Source organism: Pristiophorus japonicus, chromosome 14, assembly GCF_044704955.1.
Source record: "Pristiophorus japonicus isolate sPriJap1 chromosome 14, sPriJap1.hap1, whole genome shotgun sequence".
NCBI classification, from domain to species: Eukaryota; Metazoa; Chordata; class Chondrichthyes; family Pristiophoridae; genus Pristiophorus; species Pristiophorus japonicus.
The window spans coordinates 83931881-83952662 of NC_091990.1; the positions used below are offsets into that span (position 1 = coordinate 83931881).

At 48.0% G+C, this 20782-nt stretch overlaps 1 protein-coding gene across 3 annotated transcripts in view; it reads left to right on the forward strand.

Moving 5' to 3' along the window:
- LOC139279959 (tetraspanin-18-like) overlaps window positions 1–20782 on the forward strand; it is a 358844-nt gene that overhangs the window by 139827 nt on the left and 198235 nt on the right. Inside the window, exon 1 of one of the 3 annotated variants that reach the window (XM_070899322.1) lies at window positions 4963–4986. The exons of the other annotated variants lie outside the window; for them this stretch is intronic. The gene's annotated coding sequence lies outside the window, so the exon portion shown is untranslated. Of the gene's footprint in view, window positions 1–4962; window positions 4987–20782 lie in introns of those variants that run through there. 3 annotated transcript variants of the gene reach the window in all.

A 20782-nucleotide genomic window follows, 5' to 3' on the forward strand; every position in this document is an offset into this window, starting at 1 on the left:
AAAAATCAGGAAACTTAGGGCCTATATTTCTAAAACTCTCCACTGGCTGGAGTCATACCTAGCACAAAGGAAGATGATTGTTGTTGTTGGAGGTCAATCATCTTAGTCCCAGAGCATCGCTGCAGGAGTTCCTCAGGCAGTGTCCTAGGCCCAACCGTCTTCAGTTGCTTCATCAATGACCTTCCCTCCATCATAAGGTCAGAAGTGGGGATGTTCACTGATGATTGCACAGTGTTCATTACACTCACTATAACTCCAGTGTTGCTGCAATACTCATTACAACAGTAACTACACTCCAAAAATTACTTTATTGTGTGAAAAGCACTTTGAAATGTCCGGTGGTCGAGAAAGGTGCTATATAAATACAAGTATTTATTTCTTACTATAACTCCAGTATTGATGCATTACTCTCACTAACAGGCTTCACTCCGGCATGGTGCTGCCTGTTTGTTGGTGCCCCCATAGCTCAACTGTCAGATTTAAATATGTTCGGAGCCTCAAAATGACTGTGGCTTCTTCGCCTCCAGAATGGACAACCCACCAATGCAATCCATTGATCGGGCGGCCAAAAGTCTAAATTGTCCCCAGTGTTGCTACGTTACTCTCACTGAAACTGCAGCGTTTCTGCTTTACAGTCACTATAAGTTAACCCTGCATTGGTGTGTGGATATTAAACTTTTTATTGCTGATGTCTATTTGTTGTGGAGAGTCCGATGAGTCCTCCCCATTTGTCTGTGCAGCATGTTTATGGAGAAAGTCACCAATGATAAAAATGAGCTGAAAGTGAATAGATCATGAAGAGCATTGTGAAGATGAATCAACGAGAACCCTAACATGCCATGGCAGATGAACTGCTTTACCCATCTATCAAGCTCTACTCCATCCCTTATTGTTATGCAGCTCTTCAGTAGAAGCATATCCAATTCTGCTGCTTTGCATTTTGTTGCATGTAATAATCTAATGTGGCATTTCTTATATTCTACTTGATTTAGAAACATAGAAACATAGAAAATAGGTGCAGGAGCAGGCCATTCAGCCCTTCTAGCCTGCACCGCCATTCAATGAGTTCATGGCTGAACATGAAACTTCAGTACCCCCTTCCTGCTTTCTCGCCATAACCCTTTTTCCCCCCGAGTAGTAAGGACTTCATCTAACTCCCTTTTGAATATATTTAGTGAATTGGCCTCAACAACTTTCTGTGGTAGAGAATTCCACAGGTTCACCACTCTTTGGGTGAAGAAGTTTCTCCTCATCTCGGTCCTAAATGGCTTACCCCTTATCCTCAGACTGTGACCCCTGGTTCTGGACTTCCCCAACATTGGGAACATTCTTCCTGCATCTAACCTGTCTAAACCCGTCAGAATTTTAAACGTTTCCATGAGGTCCCCTCTCATTCTTCTGAACTCCAGTGAATACAAGCCCAGTTGATCCAGTCTTTCTTGATAGGTCAGTCCTGCCATCCCGGGAATCAGTCTGGTGAATCTTCGCTGCACTCCCTCAATAGCAAGAATGTCCTTCCTCAAGTTAGGAGACCAAAACTGTACACAATACTCCAGGTGTGGCCTCACCAAGGCCCTGTACAACTATAGCAACACCTCCCTGTCCCTGTATTCAAATCCCCTCGCTATGAAGGCCAACATGCCATTTGCTTTCTTAACCGCCTGCTGTACCTGCATGCTAACCTTCAATGACTGATGTACCATGACACCCAGGTCTCGTTGCACCTTCCCTTTTCCTAATCTGTCACCATTCAGATAATAGTCTGTCTCTCTGTTTTTACCACCAAAGTGGATAACCTCACATTTATCCACATTATAATTCATCTGCCATGCATTTGCCCACTCACCAAGTCACTCTGCAGCCTAATAGCATCCTCCTCGCAGCTCACACTGCCACCCAATTTAGTGTCATCCGCAAATTTGGAGATACTGCATCCCCTCGTCTAAATCATTAATGTACAGTGTAAACAGCTGGGGCCCCAGCACAGAACCTTGTGGTACCCCACTAGTCACTGCCTGCCATTCTGAAAAGTACCCGTTTACTCCTACTCTTTGCTTCCTGTCTGACAACCAGTTCTCAATCCACGTCAGCACACTACCCCCAATCCCATGTGCTTTAACTTTGCACATTAATCTCTTGTGTGGGACCTTGTCGAAAGCCTTCTGAAAGTCCAAATATACCACATCAACTGGTTCTCCTTTGTCCACTTTACTGGAAACATCCTCAAAAAATTCCAGAAGATTTGTCAAGCATGATTTCCCTTTCACAAATCCATGCTGACTTGGACCTATCATGTCACCATTTTCCAGATGCACTGCTATGACATCCTTAATAATTGATTCCATCATTTTACCCACTACTGAGGTCAGGCTAACCGGTCTATAATTCCCTGTTTTCTCTCTCCATCCTTTTTTAAAAAGTGGGGTTACATTGGCTACCCTCCACTCGATAGGAACTGATCCAGAGTCAATGGAATGTTGGAAAATGACTGTCAATGCATCCGCTATTTCCAAGGCCACCTCCTTAAGTACTCTGGGATGCAGTCCATCAGGCCCTGGGGATTTATCGGCCTTCAATCCCATCAATTTCCCCAACACAATTTCCCGACTAATAAAGATTTCCCTCAGTTCCCCCTCCTTACTAGACCCTCTGACCCCTTTTATATCCGGAAGGTTGTATTTGCATTTATGTTCTTTCTCGTCTTCTGTGCGGTGTAAAAATCCTTCCAGCATAGTGTGGCACAGTATTGAGTCTCCCCCCGACTCCTCATTCTGACTCATAGATTCCATGCTGCATGAAAGGCAGCTGAAGGCTACAGTCCTGTCCATCATATGCTGTCCTTCATTTCTTCATGGGGAATGTGCAATGCACCCACTCTTCTAACAGTTCTGTTATGTTTAGCACTATAAACAGTGGACTATTGTACCTGGGTCACTGAGAGAGACTGCTATTTATAACAACGGGTCATGATAGCTTAAGGGATTACTGGACAGTTAAGAACACTTTGTTAACCTGATGGATAAATCTTTGTTAAAAGTTGAGAAACCGGATGGAAGGGCTAAAATTCACTTGGCACCAACTCCCTTGTCACCAGCACCTTACTTTCCACTTCTATTCACTCAGGCTGAACCAGACTGTGCCAAAGATTGACATCCTGTTCAACCCAGGGCTGACCTTCAGACGCCACATCCATCACTAAGACTGCTTATTTCCAACTCGGCAACATTGGCAATCTCCACACCTATCTCGACCCCTTTACTGCTGAAAACCCTGTCCAAGCTATTGTCACCTTGGGATCTCTGTCCTTGCTGGTCTCCCATCCTCCAGCCTCCATAAACTGCAGCTGATGTAGAACTCTGCTGCCAGTAACCTGCCTCACGCTCAGTCTCACTCACAGTTTCCCCAATATCACTCACCTACACTAAGTCCCACTCACAGTTTCCCCAATATCGCTCACCTACACTAAGTCTCACTCACACTTTCCCCGATATCACTCACCTATACTAAGACTCACTCACAGTTTCCCCGATATCGCTCACCTACACTAAGTCCCACTCACAGTTGCCCCGATATCACTCACCTACACTAAGCCCCACTCACAGTTTCCCCGATATCACTTACCTACACTAAGTCCCACTCACAGTTGCCCCAATATCGCTCACCTACACTAAGTCCCACTCACAGTTGCCCCGATATCGCTCACCTACACTAAGTCTCACTCATACTTTGCCCCGATATCATTCACCTACGCTAAGTCTCACTCACACTTTGCCCCGATATCGCTCACCTACATGAAGTCCCACTCACAGTTGCCCCGATATCGCTCACCTACACTAAGTCTCACTCACAGTTGCCAATGAGCAGTTTAACACCTGGTACATTTAGCGAGGTTTCTAAAGGCACTTTGCAATTTGCTGTCGAATCTGTAAACTGACAGTCATGACCAAGATATTGGGGGTGGCAAGCCCTCTGGTTAAATGCCAGCATGCTTCCCTATCATCAGATCTGGACAGTACCAAGTTGCAGACAAAGACAGTGATCCCGGATTTATGTGGGGAGTTGTCACGACATCCTGTCATAACGTCGGTGGGAGATTGGTGGAATATCAGGAGCAATGGCAAAGGTGGTCGATTTCAACCATGTATGACTTTTCTCTGGGTGGGGGTTCCACCGATATTTCACTGGTATCCCACCAAGGTTATGAAAGGAGATTACCAGAATCCATGCAGAAATTCAGGGCCTGCATTTTCTTGAAAAGAAGAATTTGAAAGATTGTTAATACACACAAGGTTTTGTGGGTTACGTTTACAGTCATTGCACTCCACTATGTGAAGTACCTCTGGGCATTTTGATATTGTGATAAGTCACTCTATAAATGCAAGGTTTCTTTTCATTGCCGTTTATTTAAGAGAAACTCTGTTTCATATTTCTAAAATAGAAGAGGTGAGGGGAGGCGTTGACATCCCTCTAGAATTTCCAATTAAGGGAAAGGTTCCCTGGATGGCCATTCAAGACGGATACCCCCCTAATACCTCCATTGGAAGTTTTTCTCAACAAATATTGGGAAACATGGGTTACTAAGAAGAAGCAAGTTGGGACACGAGTGGAATGGAAAAATTTGAAAAGGTAGTAAAGTGATGTGTGAATGTAACTGCTTGCTACTGGGGCAGAGTGGAAGGAATGAAATGTAGCAATCTGAAGTACTATATTAATCAAGGTCAGTCTGGAAGAAATGTAGCTTCATATATCAGGAGACTGAATATTTATACTGTTATGAATGGAATGTAAATGATTACAAATTCATCCTTCGGGAAGAATTAATACACTAGCCTGTGTTTCTAAACCCTTGTGTCTTCATTATGAGAAACCTCTCCTGATTTATCCCCAAGGGTTACAGTAATGTGACTGTTTTGAACTGACTGCTTCAGTGCTGAAGATTTGCCCAGTCTTTATTTGGAAGAGGCAATGTTTGGGAAGGAGGAGCAGGTTAGAACCATTTCTGTTCTGATGATATCACGTGCAAATGACCTCATAATGTCCTTATGATAGAATTCATAAAATGAATGGAGTCTTGAATAACAACTTGTATTTATACAGCACTGTACAGTGGAAAAACATCCCAAGGCACTTTACAGAGGTGAAATCAGAGAGAAAGGGAGATATTAGAATGGGTGACTTTTAAGAAGAAAAGGAACAGCGGGTAATGGATTGATTTAGGAAGGGAATTTCAGAGCTTGGGGCCTCGATGGCTGAAGGCACAGTTGTCAATGTTGGGCCGAAGGGTGGAGGATGCTTAAGAGGCCAGAATTGGAGGAATGCTGAATTCTCAGATGGTTGTAGAGCTGGGGGTTACAGGTTGGGGTGAGGACATGAAGGCATTTAAACACAAGGGTGAGAATTTTAAATTTCAGGCATTGGGGAACTGGGAACCAATGGAGATCAGCGAGCACAGGGGTGATGGATGAACATGACTTGGTGCAATATGGGCAGCAGAGTTTTGGATGAGCTCAAATTTCTGGAGGGTGGGAGAATGGGAGGCCAGACAGGAAAGCATTGAAATAGTCAAGTCTGGAGGTAACAAAGGCATTGGTAATAGTTTCAGTACCAGATGGACAGAGGCAGGGGTGGATGTTATGGAGGTGACAATAGGCAGTCATTGTGATGGAGAGGATATGGGGTCAGAATCTCAAGTCCGGATCAAATAGGGTGCCAAGCTGTAAACAGTCTAGTTCAGCCTGAGAAGGAGATCGAATCAGTGGCAAATTCGCTACATTTGTAGTGGCAGCCAAAGATAATGGCTTCAGTCTTCTCAATGTTTAACTAGAGGAAATTGCAGCTCATCCAGGACTGGATGTTGGAGAAGCAGGTTGACAACACAAAGACAGTAGAGCAGTCATGAGAGATGGTGGTGAGGTCGAGCTGGGTGATGTCCGCGCACGTGTGCAAGTTGTCCCCATGTTTGTAGATACTGTCACCAAAGGGAAGCATGTAGACTTAGGAGGAGGCAGTCAAGGATAGATCCTTGGAGGACTCCAGAGATAAGGATGTGTGTGTGGGGATGGGGGGGGGGGGGGATGTTGTAATTGCTGGAAATGCACAGAGTTGGACAACGGAGGAGAGGAGTTGGAGGTGGATAGTGTGTGTTGATCATGTCAAAGGCTGTAGAAAGTTTGAGAAAGATGAGGAGGAATAGTGCACCATGAACACAGTCACAGAGGATGTCACTTTGTGACTTTGGTTAGGGCTGTGGCAAGGGCAGCAACAAATTAATTTGTTTTTGGTGGAGTTGGTTGAGAGAGAAATGTTGGCCAGAATACTTGGAGTGGTTTCCTATTCCTTTTACATCCACCTGAACAGCTCGACTCTGAACTCGACTCTCCAGCCAGGGGAAACAACCTCTCAGCATCTACCCTGTCAATCTCCCTCAGAATCTTATATGTTTTAGTAAGATCACCTCTCATTCTTCTAAACTGCAAAGAGTATAGGCCCAATCTACTCAATCTCTCTCATAGGACAACCCTTATGTATGCTGAAACGGTATACAACACTAGTTAGGCCACAGCTTGAGTACAGCATACAGTAAAGATATGATTGCATGGGAGAGGGTATAGAGGAGATTTACGAGAATGTTGCAAGAACTGGAAAACTTTAGCTATGAGGAAAGATTCTCTAGCTACATACGTGTAGAAGCTCTTACAATTTGTTTTATAGTTCTTGCTAGTTTACTCTCATCTTCCATTTTCTTCCTTTTTATCAATTTTTTGGTCATCCTTTGCTAGTTTCTAAAGTTTTCCCAATCCTTAGGCTTATTACTATTCTTTGCAACATTACAAGCCTCTTTTAATCTAATACTATACTTAACTTCTTTAGTTAGCCACGGATGGATCACTTTTCCTGTGGAGTTCTTATTTCTCAATGGAATGTATATTCATTGAAAATGTTGGAATAATTCTTTAAATGTTTGCCACTGCTTTATCTACCATCATACCTTTTAATCTAATGTTCAAATTGACCTTGGCTAACTCACCTCTCATACCTATGTAATTGGCTTTATTTAAGTTTAAGACTTTTGTTTCTGAAGTGTTTCACTTTCAAATTCAATGAAATTCTATCATATTATGACCACTCTTCCCCAGAGGATCCTTTACTATGAGATTACTAATTAACCCTGTCTCATTACACAATACAAGATGTAATATTGCCTGTTCCCTGGTTGGTTCTGTGATGATTTGCCCTGCTTTACTCTGTGGACATAGCTGTCCTGTTGTAGTTCTTAAGCACAGCCAACTTCTTCTGCTCAGGCATAGGCCTAATATCTTCCTCATTGAGCAGATCCACAACTATTCTCTGCAGTGAGTCTGTGATTTATACTCTGAGGGGCTGAAAAGCTCCTATTTGACTAATGATCTGTTCCAGTCAATTTATCATCCTGTCCTCTGCAATATACAAACACATTAAATCCTTTTACTTGCCATTCCTGTTCATTCTGCTGCTGATTTCTCCTTTTCTTCTTCGACTGATACAGAGCATCAAAAATAAACCCAGCTGATTAATTTCCAATCCTGCAGCATTCTCTTCAAAAGGACTCAGTACGTGTTTCTAAATTTAGCTGATTGCTGCAAATCAACTCTTTATTAGCCAGTGTAGAAACGTAGAAAAGTTCATGGGCGAGAGAGGTGACAGGTCCATCTTCTTGCTGTGCAAGCAGTTGTAACTGTTGATGTGTTTCTCTTCAAGATTCTTACCAATTTTTCCTTGAAGGTCCAAGCTAATTGCCCCATAACATCGTCTCTAAGCTATTCTGAAAAGTAACCATCCGGAAACTACCCACCCTCCCAATTAAATAATGCTTCCTGACACGAGGAAATACATTTTTCGGCAGTGAGTGATTAGGATCTGGAATCCACTGCCCGAAAGGGTGGTGGAAGCAGATTCAATTGTGGCTTTCAAAAGGGAATTGGATAAGTACCTGAAGGGAAAATATTTCCAGGGCTACGGGGAAAGGGCGGGGGAGTGGGATTAGCTGAAGCGGGGGAGTGGGACTAGCTGAAGCGCTTTTGCAGAGTGCCGGCACGGACTCAATAGGCCGAATGGCCTCCTTCTGTGCTCTAATGATTCTATGATGCTGCCTAAATCTATCTCTACTTAGCTTAGCATCATCTTGTTTTCTGTCTCGTCGCAATACAAATGGCCCTGGCTGATCCTGGGCGTATTAAGTTGAAAAACACAGTACTGCTTTATATAGAGGCAGAATTACATCCTTTAATCTATACTCGATTCCTCTTTTTATACAACCTAACATCCCATTAGCTTTTTTGGCATTGGCTTGATGTCTTGAGGGATCTATTCACTATGATTTGCAGATCCCTTTCCTAAACTGTCTTTTTCAGTACTTTACCAGTAATCCTGTAATTCCTTTACCTGTTCCATATCCCTAAGTGCATAGATTTACAAAAGGGAAGACACGTCAGGGAAATTTAATAAATTCTTTGATAAAGTGTCAGTCTTGGCATAGGGGTAGCACTCTCACCTTTGAGTCCGAAGGTTGTAGGTTCAATCCCACTCCAGAGACCCGATCAATAATCTAAACTGACATTTCACTGCCATACTAAGGAAGTGCTGCACTGTCAAAAGTGCCATCCTTCAGATGAGAGGCTTAAACCAATTTACTAGCCATGTAAATACAACCCGATTGCCTGCTCAGGTGGATATAAAAGATCCCACAGCATTATTCAAAGAGCAGCAGGGGAGTGCTCTTGGTATCTCAGTCAACATTTATCTCTTAACCAATATCAGTAAAACAGATTATCTGGTCATGAACTAATTGCTGTTTGCGGGACCTTGCTGTGCCTAAATTACAACAGTGATTATACTCTAAAAGTACTTAATTGGCTGGGAGGTGCTTTGAGATGTCCTGAGGTTGTAAAAGGTGCTATATAAAAATGCAAGTTATTTTTTATGTTTCTAAAAGTAACAAAATATGTTGACAAGGGCAAAAATTGAACATGCAGCTTGTTTATATTATTGCATCTTGCAATTGTCCCCAACTTCTAAAATAGTCTAAGCCCCCCATAGCGTATCTGCCTCCTGCACTGTATTAATGCAGTCTACTAATTTGTTGATCAATTATTAAAATGTTGAACTGTACCAATCCCAACACTGACCCCTGTTGCTTTTTGTATTTGCTTCGTACATTCTTGATTGATAGATTCTATATAAGGCACAATGTATTATTCAGTTAAGGCAAAACTGTGCCTCTTTAAGGCCACAAAACCTAATTGCTTTTAACTAAAAAGAGGCTCTGGTCATTCAGAGTTTAGATGTTGTTTGGTCAGAGAACGTTGGAAAGTGGAATGTGCCTGTCGGCTTCAGGCTGGTGATAGAAGTGCAGATCAGATACACGCAGCATTTTAAGATTGCATCTGTAACAAAGCAACATGTGTAGTGCAATATCTGAAGTGTGGAAGCTATTGCTCTGGTGTACCACTTCTAATACATTATAGGTAGGAACATGCAAGGCCAGTCAGCCCCTCTGGCTTGCTCCATTGTTTAGATGTGCGTTCACGACCTAGATGATGTAATCTCCTTCCAGCCTGTATCTCTTCTGCTCCATGTTAAATCAAGCACTGTTCATCTCCTTCTTTGGGCTTATTGTATACTGCACCATGTGATCCACCATCAAAGAGAGGAAAGTCTGATTTAGCCCAGTCTGTCTGGGTTTGATTCAGTGCTCATTCCATGTTCCATCATTCTCCACAGACCTTTCACAGAGGCTGGAATTTGAAGATGTTAATACAGAGCTTTGAAGATTGTTAGAATTTACCAGTTTATGAAGGATGAGCACCCTTGTCGTGGCACTTCATTCTAGTCTGTTAACTTGTGGAGAACGTTTTGTGGTATTTGCATTTCAAACAGGGATAATCATCCTGGAATGGCTGGCCTAAAAATAAAAACAGAATTTAAAATCGACCATAAAAAGCTTAAATGATGAGTGTGCTCTGCTCCACATTGATAAGATGTACTCCCAGCACAGTATCGGTGACGAGTGAAATACCAGCTTGTGCAGCGTCATTAGCACCACTGTCTCTAATTATCACAGTAGCTGTTCCAGCAACACCACAGTAAACCAGCCTTCTCCATTCGCACTCATAAAACTGCCCAATCTTCATTGGAAATGTGCATTGCAACAAAAACAACACATTAACGTCTACAAGCAGCAACTTAAAGAAACTGGGGGGCCAAAAAATGCTTCTACCTCCTTCCCCTTGCCCATTATCTGCTGTCTGAAGCTCAAATGGGAGCAGGTCTCGCTCTCCAGCCTCTGGCCCAGTTAGCAGCACATGATGCAATATTGGACTGACGTTCCCCCCCCCCCTCCCATGGGAAATATTCATTTTCACTCTTAAACAGCAACAAAACAGGAAAATGTACGCAGGAGCAGGGAGGTCTTACTACAGTTGTACAGGGCCTTGGTGAGGCCATACCTTGAATATTGTGTACAGTTTTGGTCTCCTAATCTGAGGAAGGACATTCTTGCTATTGAGGGAGTGCAGCGAAGGTTCACCAGACTGATTTCCGGGATGGCAGGACTGACATATGAAGAAAGACTGGATCAACTAAGCTTATATCTACTGGAATTTAGAAGAATGAGAGGGGATCTCATAAAAACATATAAAATTATGACGGGACTGGACAGGTTAGATGCAGGAAGAATGTTGCTGATGTTGGGGAACCAGGGGTCACATTCTAAGGATAAGGGATAAGCCATTTAGGACCGAGATAAGAAGAAACTTCTTCACTCAGAGAGTTGTGAGCATGTGAAATTCTCTACCACAGAAAGCTGTTGGGGCCAGTTCATTAGTTATATTCAAAAGAGAGTTAGATGTTGTAAAGTCCTTACTCTACAGCATGAAACCACACGAGGCACATTCTGGGGACAAGGTCACTCTGTGACCTTAACTCTTTATTCACCACTCCAAAGACGCTGACCCTGCGTGGGACCTCCTTTTTTATACCTGTGTGATCAGGTAAGGAGTGTCTCCCACAAGTTCACCCCTTGTGGTCAAGGTGTGCATCTAGGTTGAGTGTATACAGTAATACAGTGGTGTTATATTGTGGTTGCATACATGACATCACCTCCCCCCCACCCCCCAAAGTCTTATTGGGATCATAGGTTCAGTCTGTCAGATGGTCCACGCTCCCTTGTGGAGTGCTGCAGTTGGGGCTCTGGTTGTTGGACACTGACGTGAGTGTCTGTCATCTGTGGTGATTCCGGCCTGTCCGGGCTGACCGCAGGGACTGTGCATTCTTCTGATTGCTCTTGTTGCTCATTCACTGGCGGTGTTGTGAGTTCCATCTCATGGTCTTCTTCAGGTTCCTCCGTGTCGATGCTGAACCTTTTTTTTTCTTGGTCCAGATAGTTACGGCATATCTGACCATTGTTGAGTTTTATCACGATGACCCTATTCCCCTCTTTGTCAATTACAGTGCCCTCAAGCCATTTGGGTCCCATGGCCTGATTGAGGACGAATGCAGGATCATTTATTTCTATACATCTCCCCCTCAAATTATGGTCATGGTATTCGTTTTGCGACTTGTGCTTGCCCTCAACTATGATGGTCAGGACTGGGTGAATGAGGGACAATTGAGTTTTGAGTGTCCATTTCATTAGTAGCTCTGCGGGCGGGACCCCCGTGAGCGAATGCGGTCGGGATCTATAGGCCAGCAGGAGGCACGATAGGCGGCATTGTAGGGAGGGTCCTTGAATCCTGAGCATCCCTTGCTTAATGATTTGGACCGCACGTTCCGCCTGGCCATTGGAGGCCGGCTTGAACGGCGCAGTCCTGACATGGTTGATGCCATTGCCCGACATAAACTCTCGGAATTCGTAGCTTGTGAAACATGGGCTACACTAACCAGGATGTCCGGCAAGCCATGGGTTGCAAAGATCGCATGTAGGCTTTCCACGGTGGTGGATGACGTGCACGAATTTAGAATGATACACTTGATCCATTTCGAGTACGCATCTACCACAATAAGGAACATCTTACCCATGAACGGGCAGCGTAGTCAACATGAAGGCGTGACCATGGCCTGGTGGGCCAGGACCACGGGCTGAGCGGGGCCTCCATGGGGACAATACCCAGCTGGGCACACATCGTGCACCTGCGAACACAGTGTTCCAGTTCTGAATCAATTCCAGGCCACCAAACGTGTGACCGGGCAATGGCCTTCATCAGCACGATGCCTGGGTGCTCGCTGTGGAGTTCCCTGATGAATGCCTCCCTGCCCTTTTGGGGCATAACTACCCAGCTGCCCCATAGTAGGCAGTTGGCTTGGATGGAGAGCTCATCCATCCGCCTGTGAAACGGTCTGACCTCCTCAGGGCATGCTCCGTGTGCAGGCGCCCAATCCCCAGTCAGGACACATTTCTTAATCAGGGATAGGAGGGGATCTCTATTTGTCCAGATTTTGATCTGGCGGGCTGTGATGGGGGAGCCTGCGCTGTCAAAGGCATCGACAGCCATAACCATCTCGGCGCTTTGCTCCGCTGCCCCCTCAGTGGTGGCCAGTGGAAGCCTGCTGAGCGCATCAGCGCAATTTTCAGTGCCGGGCCAGTGCCGGATGGAGTAGTCATAAGCAGCCAGCATGACAGCCCATCGCTGTATGCGAGCTGATGCGTTGGCATTGATAGCCTTGCTGTCTCACAACAGGGATGTGAGTGGCTTGTGGTCCATCTCTAATTCAAACTTCCTACCAAAGAGGTACTGATGCATTTTTTTTACACCATAGACACATGCAAGCGCTTCCTTCTCGACCATCCCATATCCCCGTTCTGCTTGAGAAGGCGACCTGGAGGCATAAGCCACAGGTTGTAGCTGACCCTCAGCATTGCTCTGCTGCAACACGCACCCAACCCCATCGGATGATGCATCACATGTCAGAACCAATTTTTTATAGGGGTCGTACAGGGTCAACAACTTGTTTGAACAAAGTAGGTTTCACGGCCTATCAAAAGCCCGTTCCTGACAGTCCCCCCAAAACCAATCGCAACCCTTACGCAGGACCACATGTAGCTGCTCCAACAACGTGCTCAAGATCGGCAGTAAGTTCCCGAAATAGTTCAACAGTCCCAATCCCAGGAATGAACGCAACTCTGATGTGTTGCAGGGCCTGGGTGCTCGTCGAATCGCCTCTGTTTTGGATTCGGTGGGCCGAATCCCATCTGCAGCAACCCTCCTGCCGAGAAACTCAACCTCAGTAGCTAAGAACACACATTTAGACTTCTTGAGTCGCAGGCCTACCCGGTCCAGTCAGCGTAGCACCTCCTCCAGGTTGTGGAGATGTTCCTCGGTGTCTCGACCCATGATGAGGATGTCGTCCTGGAATACGATCGTTCCAGGAATGGATTTAAACAGGCTATCCATGTTTCATGCTGATCGAATGCCAAATGGGCACCTGTTATATGCAAACAGTCCCTTGTGCGTGGTGATGGTGGTCAGTAGTTTAGATTCGTCAGCCAGTTCCTGGGTCATATAGGCTGAAGTGAGGTCCAACTTGGCGAACAGCTTGACGCCTGCCAGCGTGGTGAAGAGGTCCTCCGCTCTCGGGAGTGGGTATTTATCTTGTAGGGACACCCGATTGATGGTGGCCTTGTAGTCGCCACAGATCCTGACAGCCATCCGCTTTTAGGACAGGAACGATGGGGCTCGCCCAGTCGCTGAATTCAACAGGCGAGATTATGCCCTCTCTCAACAGCCAGTCCAATTCGCTCTCAATCTTTTCCCGCATCACATACGGCACCATTCTGGCTTTGTGGTGCACTGGCCTGGCATTCGCGGTGATGTGTATCACTTTAGTGCCTTTGAAAGTCCTGACGCCGGGTTGGAATAGTGAATCAAATTGTTGTAGGACTTGTGAGCACGAACTTCGCTCCACAGATAACATTGCGTGAACATCCCCCCATTTCCAGTTCATCTTGGCTAACCAGCTCCTCCCCAACAGTGCGGGACAATTGTCCGGGACAATCCAGTGTGGCCGCTGATTCACTAACCCATGGGGCCCAAGTTTCCACATGATTTGCGCCTGATTTTTAGGAGCAACTGGTGGAGAACAGACTATCTTAGAAATCGCAATTCTCCACATTTTTATTTCTGCAGTTCTAGTCAGGTAGAACAGTTCCACTTTGGAACAGAATTTTTTCTTCAAAAGGGGGCGTGTCCAACCACTGACGCCTGATTTCAAAGTTTCCACAGTGAAAACGTACTCCAAACTAAGTTAGAATGGAGCAAGTGAAGATTTTTGTCGAACTGAAAAAACCTGTTCTACACATTAAAAAATCAGGGGCCGGTTACAAATTAGGTGTCCAGAACGAGGTGGGGGGGGGGGGGAAGGGAAGTCATTAAATTCTATAATAAATCCTTATTTATACTTCTACAAATATTATACAAATAAATCCAACCTGAATAAAAATTTATAAGCAAAGAAAAGATTAAATAAACCATCTTCCTACCTGTGTGAAAGTGCTTCAGTCAGGGAGAATGCTGCAGGCGTTCGTTCCCGCGGGGGGGGGGGGGAGGAGGAAGCCGTTCGTTCCCGCGGGGGGGGGGGAGGAAGCCGTTCGTTCCCGCGGGGGGGGCGGAGGAAGCCGTTCGTTCCCGCGGGGGGGGGGGGGGAAGCCGTTCGTTCCCGCGGGGGGGGGGGGGGAAGCCGTTCGTTCCCGCGGGGGGGGGGGGGGGAAGCCGTTCGTTCCTGCGGGGGGGGGGGGAGGAAGCCGTTCGTTCCCGCGGGGGGGGGGGGGGAAGCCGTTCGTTCCCGCGGGGGGGGGGGGAGGAAGCCGTTCGTTCCCGCGGGGGGGGGGGGGGAAGCCGTTCGTTCCCGCGGGGGGGGGGGGGGGAAGCCGTTCGTTCCTGCGGGGGGGGGGGGGGAAGCCGTTCGTTCCCGCGGGGGGGGGGGGAGGAAGCCGTTCGTTCCCGCGGGGGGGGGGGGGGAAGCCGTTCGTTCCTGCGGGGGGGGGGGGGGGAAGCCGTTCGTTCCCGCGGGGGGGGGGGGGGGAAGCCGTTCGTTCCCGCGGGGGGGGGGGGAGGAAGCCGTTCGTTCCCGCGGGGGGGGGGGGGGGAAGCCGTTCGTTCCCGCGGGGGGGGGGGGGGAAGCCGTTCGTTCCCGCGGGGGGGGAGGAGGAAGCCGTTCGTTCCCGCGGGGGGGGGGGGAGGAAGCCGTTCGTTCCTGCGGGGGGGGGGGGAGGAAGCCGTTCGTTCCCGCGGGGGGGGGGGGGGAAGCCGTTCGTTCCCGCGGGGGGGGGGGGAGGAAGCCGTTCGTTCCTGCGGGGGGGGGGGGAGGAAGCCGTTCGTTCCTGCGGGGGGGGGGGGAGGAAGCCGTTCGTTCCCGCGGGGGGGGGGGGGGAAGCCGTTCGTTCCCGCGGGGGGGGGGGGGGGGAAGCCGTTCGTTCCCGCGGGGGGGGGGGGGAGGAAGCCGTTCGTTCCCGCGGGGGGGGGGGGGGGAAGCCGTTCGTTCCCGCGGGGGGGGGGGGGGAAGCCGTTCGTTCCCGCGGGGGGGGAGGAGGAAGCCGTTCGTTCCCGCGGGGGGGGAGGAGGAAGCCGTTCGTTCCCGCGGGGGGGGAGGAGGAAGCCGTTCGTTCCTGCGGGGGGGGGGGAGGAAGCCGTTCGTTCCCGCGGGGGGGGGGGGAGGAAGCCGTTCGTTCCCGCGGGGGGGGGGGGGAAGCCGTTCGTTCCCGCGGGGGGGGGGAGGAAGCCGTTCGTTCCCGCGGGGGGGGGGGGGAAGCCGTTCGTTCCTGCGGGGGGGGGGGGAGGAAGCCGTTCGTTCCCGCGGGGGGGGGGGGGGGGGAAGCCGTTCGTACCCGCGGGGGGGGGAGGAGGAAGCCGTTCGTTCCCGCGGGGGGGGGGGGGAAGCCGTTCGTACCCGCGGGGGTGGGGGGGGAAGCCGTTCGTTCCCGCGGGGGGGGCGGAGGAAGCCGTTCGTTCCCGCGGGGGGGGGGGGGGAAGCCGTTCGTTCCCGCGGGGGGGGCGGAGGAAGCCGTTCGTTCCCGCGGGGGGGGCGGAGGAAGCCGTTCGTTCCCGCGGGGGGGGGGGGGGGAAGCCGTTCGTTCCCGCGGGGGGGGGGGGGGAAGCCGTTCGTTCCCGCGGGGGGGGCGGAGGAAGCCGTTCGTTCCCGCGGGGGGGGGGGGGGGAAGCCGTTCGTACCCGCGGGGGTGGGGGGGGAAGCCGTTCGTTCCCGCGGGGGGGGCGGAGGAAGCCGTTCGTTCCCGCGGGGGGGGCGGAGGAAGCCGTTCGTTCCCACGGGGGGGGCGGAGGAAGCCGTTCGTTCCCGCGGGGGGGGGGGGGGAGGGAGGGAAACGGCTGCCTGAACTTTCTGAGGCTTCCTGCACCTTCTCACTGCTGCAGGAAGCCTCAGTGCTGATCATGGAAGGGCAATGTGCTTTTATTAAAAAATGTTCAAAAATTAAACAGCTACAAAGAACTACAAAAATGGCCGAGTGCCAATGTTTCCTTCACACTGCGTGTACGCGAACGCTCCAACACGCACGCGCAGCGTTGCCGGCAGGAAAAAAACTAATTTAAATGGTACCCGCCCCCTCCCACTTACAAAATCGGTGCAAATGTAGGCTCCACCCCCCTGGGCGCCGCGCCAGGCAGACAAGGAGCTGCAGAACGCTCCAGAATCGCGAGTTTTTTTTCCGGCGCCGTTTTCGGCGCGAAAAACGGGCGCCCAGCTCACAGGGGCGCCCGTTTTTTATCGTATGGAAACTTGGGCCCATAGTGTGTGACAGCTAACATTGTACTGCCTAGCACCGGAATGATTTCTTTAGTGTAAGTTCGTAATTGTGTGTCAATACGTGCTAATTTGGGTCTACTGGCTTTAAGTGGCTATAGCTTCTCAAATTGCTGAATGCCCATGAGTGACTGACTGGCCCCAGTGTCCAGCTCCATGCGTACGGGGATATCGTTTAATAAAATCCTCATCATCATTGGTGGTGTTCTGGTGTATGAACTGTGAATATTCGCCACATGGAACCGCTGAACATCGACGTCCATCGATTTGCCCCAAAAGTCATCCTGCCTCAAAGAACCCTCTTCTGGTCCATCCGCCTCATATATTAGTCTGGTTGCAGACTTCCTGCGCATTCGGGCTAAGTGGCCACTGAGATTGCAGTTTCTGCAGACAAACTGTTGAAATCTGCAAGATCTAGCTGAGTGTTTTCCCCCATACCTCCAGCATGAGTTAAAGTTTCCATTGTTGGGAACAAGGAGACTATGGCCAGGCACTCCGTGCTGACTGTCCCTTTGACTGCTCTTATGTACCCTATTGGTGGGTGTCAATGGCCCCATCCCGGGCCGCATTGCCCACTGTGATGGTGTGAATGTCCGTTCAGCCTGCCTTTGTCTCTGTTGAATCCTACACTTGGGTCTATTGCTGCCTGGGGAGTGTTGGACTGCCCCTGCCTGCCTGCGGGGCTCTGAGTCGCATTGATGATGTTGACTCCCTGATCCATCGCCGCGTTAGAGGCAGAATTGCGCGTGTATATTATTTTTGTCTCTTCCTCCCCCGCCATGAAAGTTTGAGCTATCAATGCCGCCGCTTCCAAGGTCAAATCCTTGGTCCCAATTAATTTGCAGAAAATTCCCGCATGACCTATGCCCTTAATAAAGAAGTCCCTTAGCATCTCCCCCCTGCAGGCGTCTGTGAACTTACAGAGGCTGGCCAAATGCCGGAGGTCCGCTACGAAGTCCGGTATGCTCTGTCCTTCACGACGTCGGTGGGTGTAGAATCTGTGTCGGGCCATATGTATGCTACTCGCCGGTTTGAGGTACTCCCCAATCAATTTGCTAAGCTCTTCAAAGGTTTTGTCCACCAGCTTTTCAGGTGCTAGTACATCCTTCATGTGCGCGTAAGTCTTTGGTCCGCAGCTGGTCAAAAGATGAGCCCTTCGCTTGTTGGCCGCTGCATCCCCCAGCCATTCTTTCGTAATGAAGCTTTGCTGAAGCCTCTCGACAAAATCGTCCCAGTCTTCCCCAACACAGTACCATTCCTCTGTGCTACCAGTGGCCATTCTCGTGGGTCGTGAATTCCTGTTTCTCGTCGCCAATGTAAAGTCTTTCCTCTACAGTATGAAACCACACAAGGTACATTCTGGGGACAAGGTCACTCTGTGACCTTGACTCTTTATTCACCACTCCAAAGATGATGACCCTGCGTGGGACCTCCCTTTTTAATACCAGTGTGATCAGGTAAGGAGTGTCTCCCACAAGTTCACCCCTTGTGGTCAAGGTGTGCATCTCGGTTGAGTGTATACAGTAATACAGTGGTGTTACATTGTGGTTACATACATGACAGATGTGGCCCTTATGGCTAAAGAGATCAAGAGGTATGGAGAGAAAGCAGGAATGAGATACTGAAGTTGCATGATCAGCCATGATCATATTGAATGGTGGTGCAGGCTTGAAGGGCCAAATGGCCTACTCCTGCACCTATTTTCTATGTTTCTATGTTTCCCATTTCTGATGAAGGCTCCACACTTGAAATGTTAATCGTTCTGTTTTTCCTCTCCACTGATCCTGACTCACCTGCTAAGTGTTTCCAGTATTTTCTGCCTTTGTTCCAGATTTCCAGCATCTGCAGTATTTTGTTTTATACTCACCAAAATATATCCTGTTGCGTAACGTTTAATATCCACAGATGGTAGCGCAAGTATGTGAGTTTGTTGCTCATTAATTATAGAGTTGGATTCAGTACATTACAACAGTGACTACACTCCAAAAGTACTTCATTGGCTGTAAAGTGCTCTGGGATGGCCCAAGTTTGTCAAAAGTGTTGTAGAAATGTATGACCTTTTTTTTCCATTTCTTGGCTTAAATATGGAAATTGTAACCTTTCAAACCAACATCCAAATATTTCAACAGGTGATAATCTCTTCCTTCCCCCTCTAGAATATTGCAGTCAGTTCATACCGCCACCAGTGATGAGCCAAGACCTCAGCCAACTCAGTCACAATGTATAATATATATTGGGTATTCCTTATCTGCCGGGTTTGGAACATAGAATAACAATTAGATTGGTCATGACATAAACGTCAATGTTTCACTAAATCCTTCAAGCCTTCTGGAATAAAATGTAACAGTTTGGGCTCTATCCCAGGGTGGTGTTCCCATCAGTCATTCCAACGTGCTCACAGTATTTGGAACCTCATTGAATCCTCCGGATCCCACTCAGCCTCCATGTCCAAACCACTTTATCTGTTAATTTTCTATTTATTCTGTTCACTTCAATTTGGGTTTTAATTTTACATTTTCAGATCACCAGTAAAGTTGCCCAACTCACGTTCCCACTTCACTCCCCTTCCTCTTGCTGACCTGAACTGTTACTTGAAAAGAAAAGCAGCAGCTGAGTTGAAGCTAGGTTGATTGTAGTCTATAAATTGTGCATTGTGGGTCTGTAAGACCTTTAAGACGGTTCATAAATCCAGAAGTGAAAGTCTCCAATGCCTCGCGTAACCCCAAAGGTTCATTTTATTAGCTGCCGGTAATTTAACCTGTGAACTCTGGGTTTTGGCCTGTGTGGATTTACCATTGGAACCTCTTTGGGGAATAAATGGAATTTGGCCGTGCCCACATTGCCCGTGTGTTGGAGAGCTCTGTGTTGTGCTAAGGGATCTGGTGTGATGTAATGTGATTTGTGGAAGCCAGATGGTAGACACATGGCTCTCCCTCAGGGGTTGTCAGCGAGAGCTAACCTCGGTACTGATAATACCATCTGCTTCAACACTTCCAATGTGCCCATAGGCTGGCCTCATCTTACAGCTGTCATGGCTCATTCGGAACACTACTCGACAACATTGTGTAGACTTGTCCCAGTTAATAATAATAATAACCTTTGTTTATAAAGCGCCTTTAATGTTAAAAACGTCCCAAGGTGCTTCACAACAGTGTTACAGACAAACAAATACATTTGACAGTGAGCCACAGAAGAAATTAAAGCAGATGACCAAAAGCTTGTTTAAAGAGGTAGGTTTTAACGAGCGTCTTAAAGGAGGTAAGAGAGGTAGAGAGGCATAGAGGTTTAGGGAGGGAGTTCCAGAGCTTAGGCCTAGGCAGCTGAAGGCACGTCCACCGATGGTTGAGCAGTAATAAGCAGGGATGTTCAAGAGGCCAGAATTTGAGGATTATTTGGAGACATTCATTTGGGAGGGGGTTTTTCTCAATCATTGGGAGGGGGTTTATTCTCAACATAAAGTAGTCCTCATAGAATCATAGAAGTTTACAGCATGGAAGGAGGCCATTTCGGCCCATCATGTCTGTGCCGGCCAACAAGAGGCTATTCAGCCTAATCCCACTTTCCAGCTCTTGGTCCATAGCCCTGTAGGTTACGGCAGTTCAAGTGCACATCCAAGTACTTTTTAAATGTGGTGAGAGTGTCTGCCTCTACCACCCTTTCAGGCAGTGAGTTCCAGACCCACACCACCATCTGGGTGAAGAAATTTCCCCTCAAATCCCCTCTAAACCTTCTACCAATTAATTTAAATTTATGCCCCCTGGTTGTTGACCCCTCTGCTAATGGAAATAGGCCCCTTTCTATCCAATATATATAGGCCCCTTATAATTTTATACACCTCAATGAGGTCTCCCCTCAGCCTCCTCTGTTCCAAGGAAAACAAACCCAGCCTATCCAATCTGTCCTCATAGCTAAGATTCTCCATTTCCGGCAACATCCTCGTAAATCTCCTCTGTACCCTCTCCAGTGCAATCACGTCCTTCCTGTAATGCGGTGA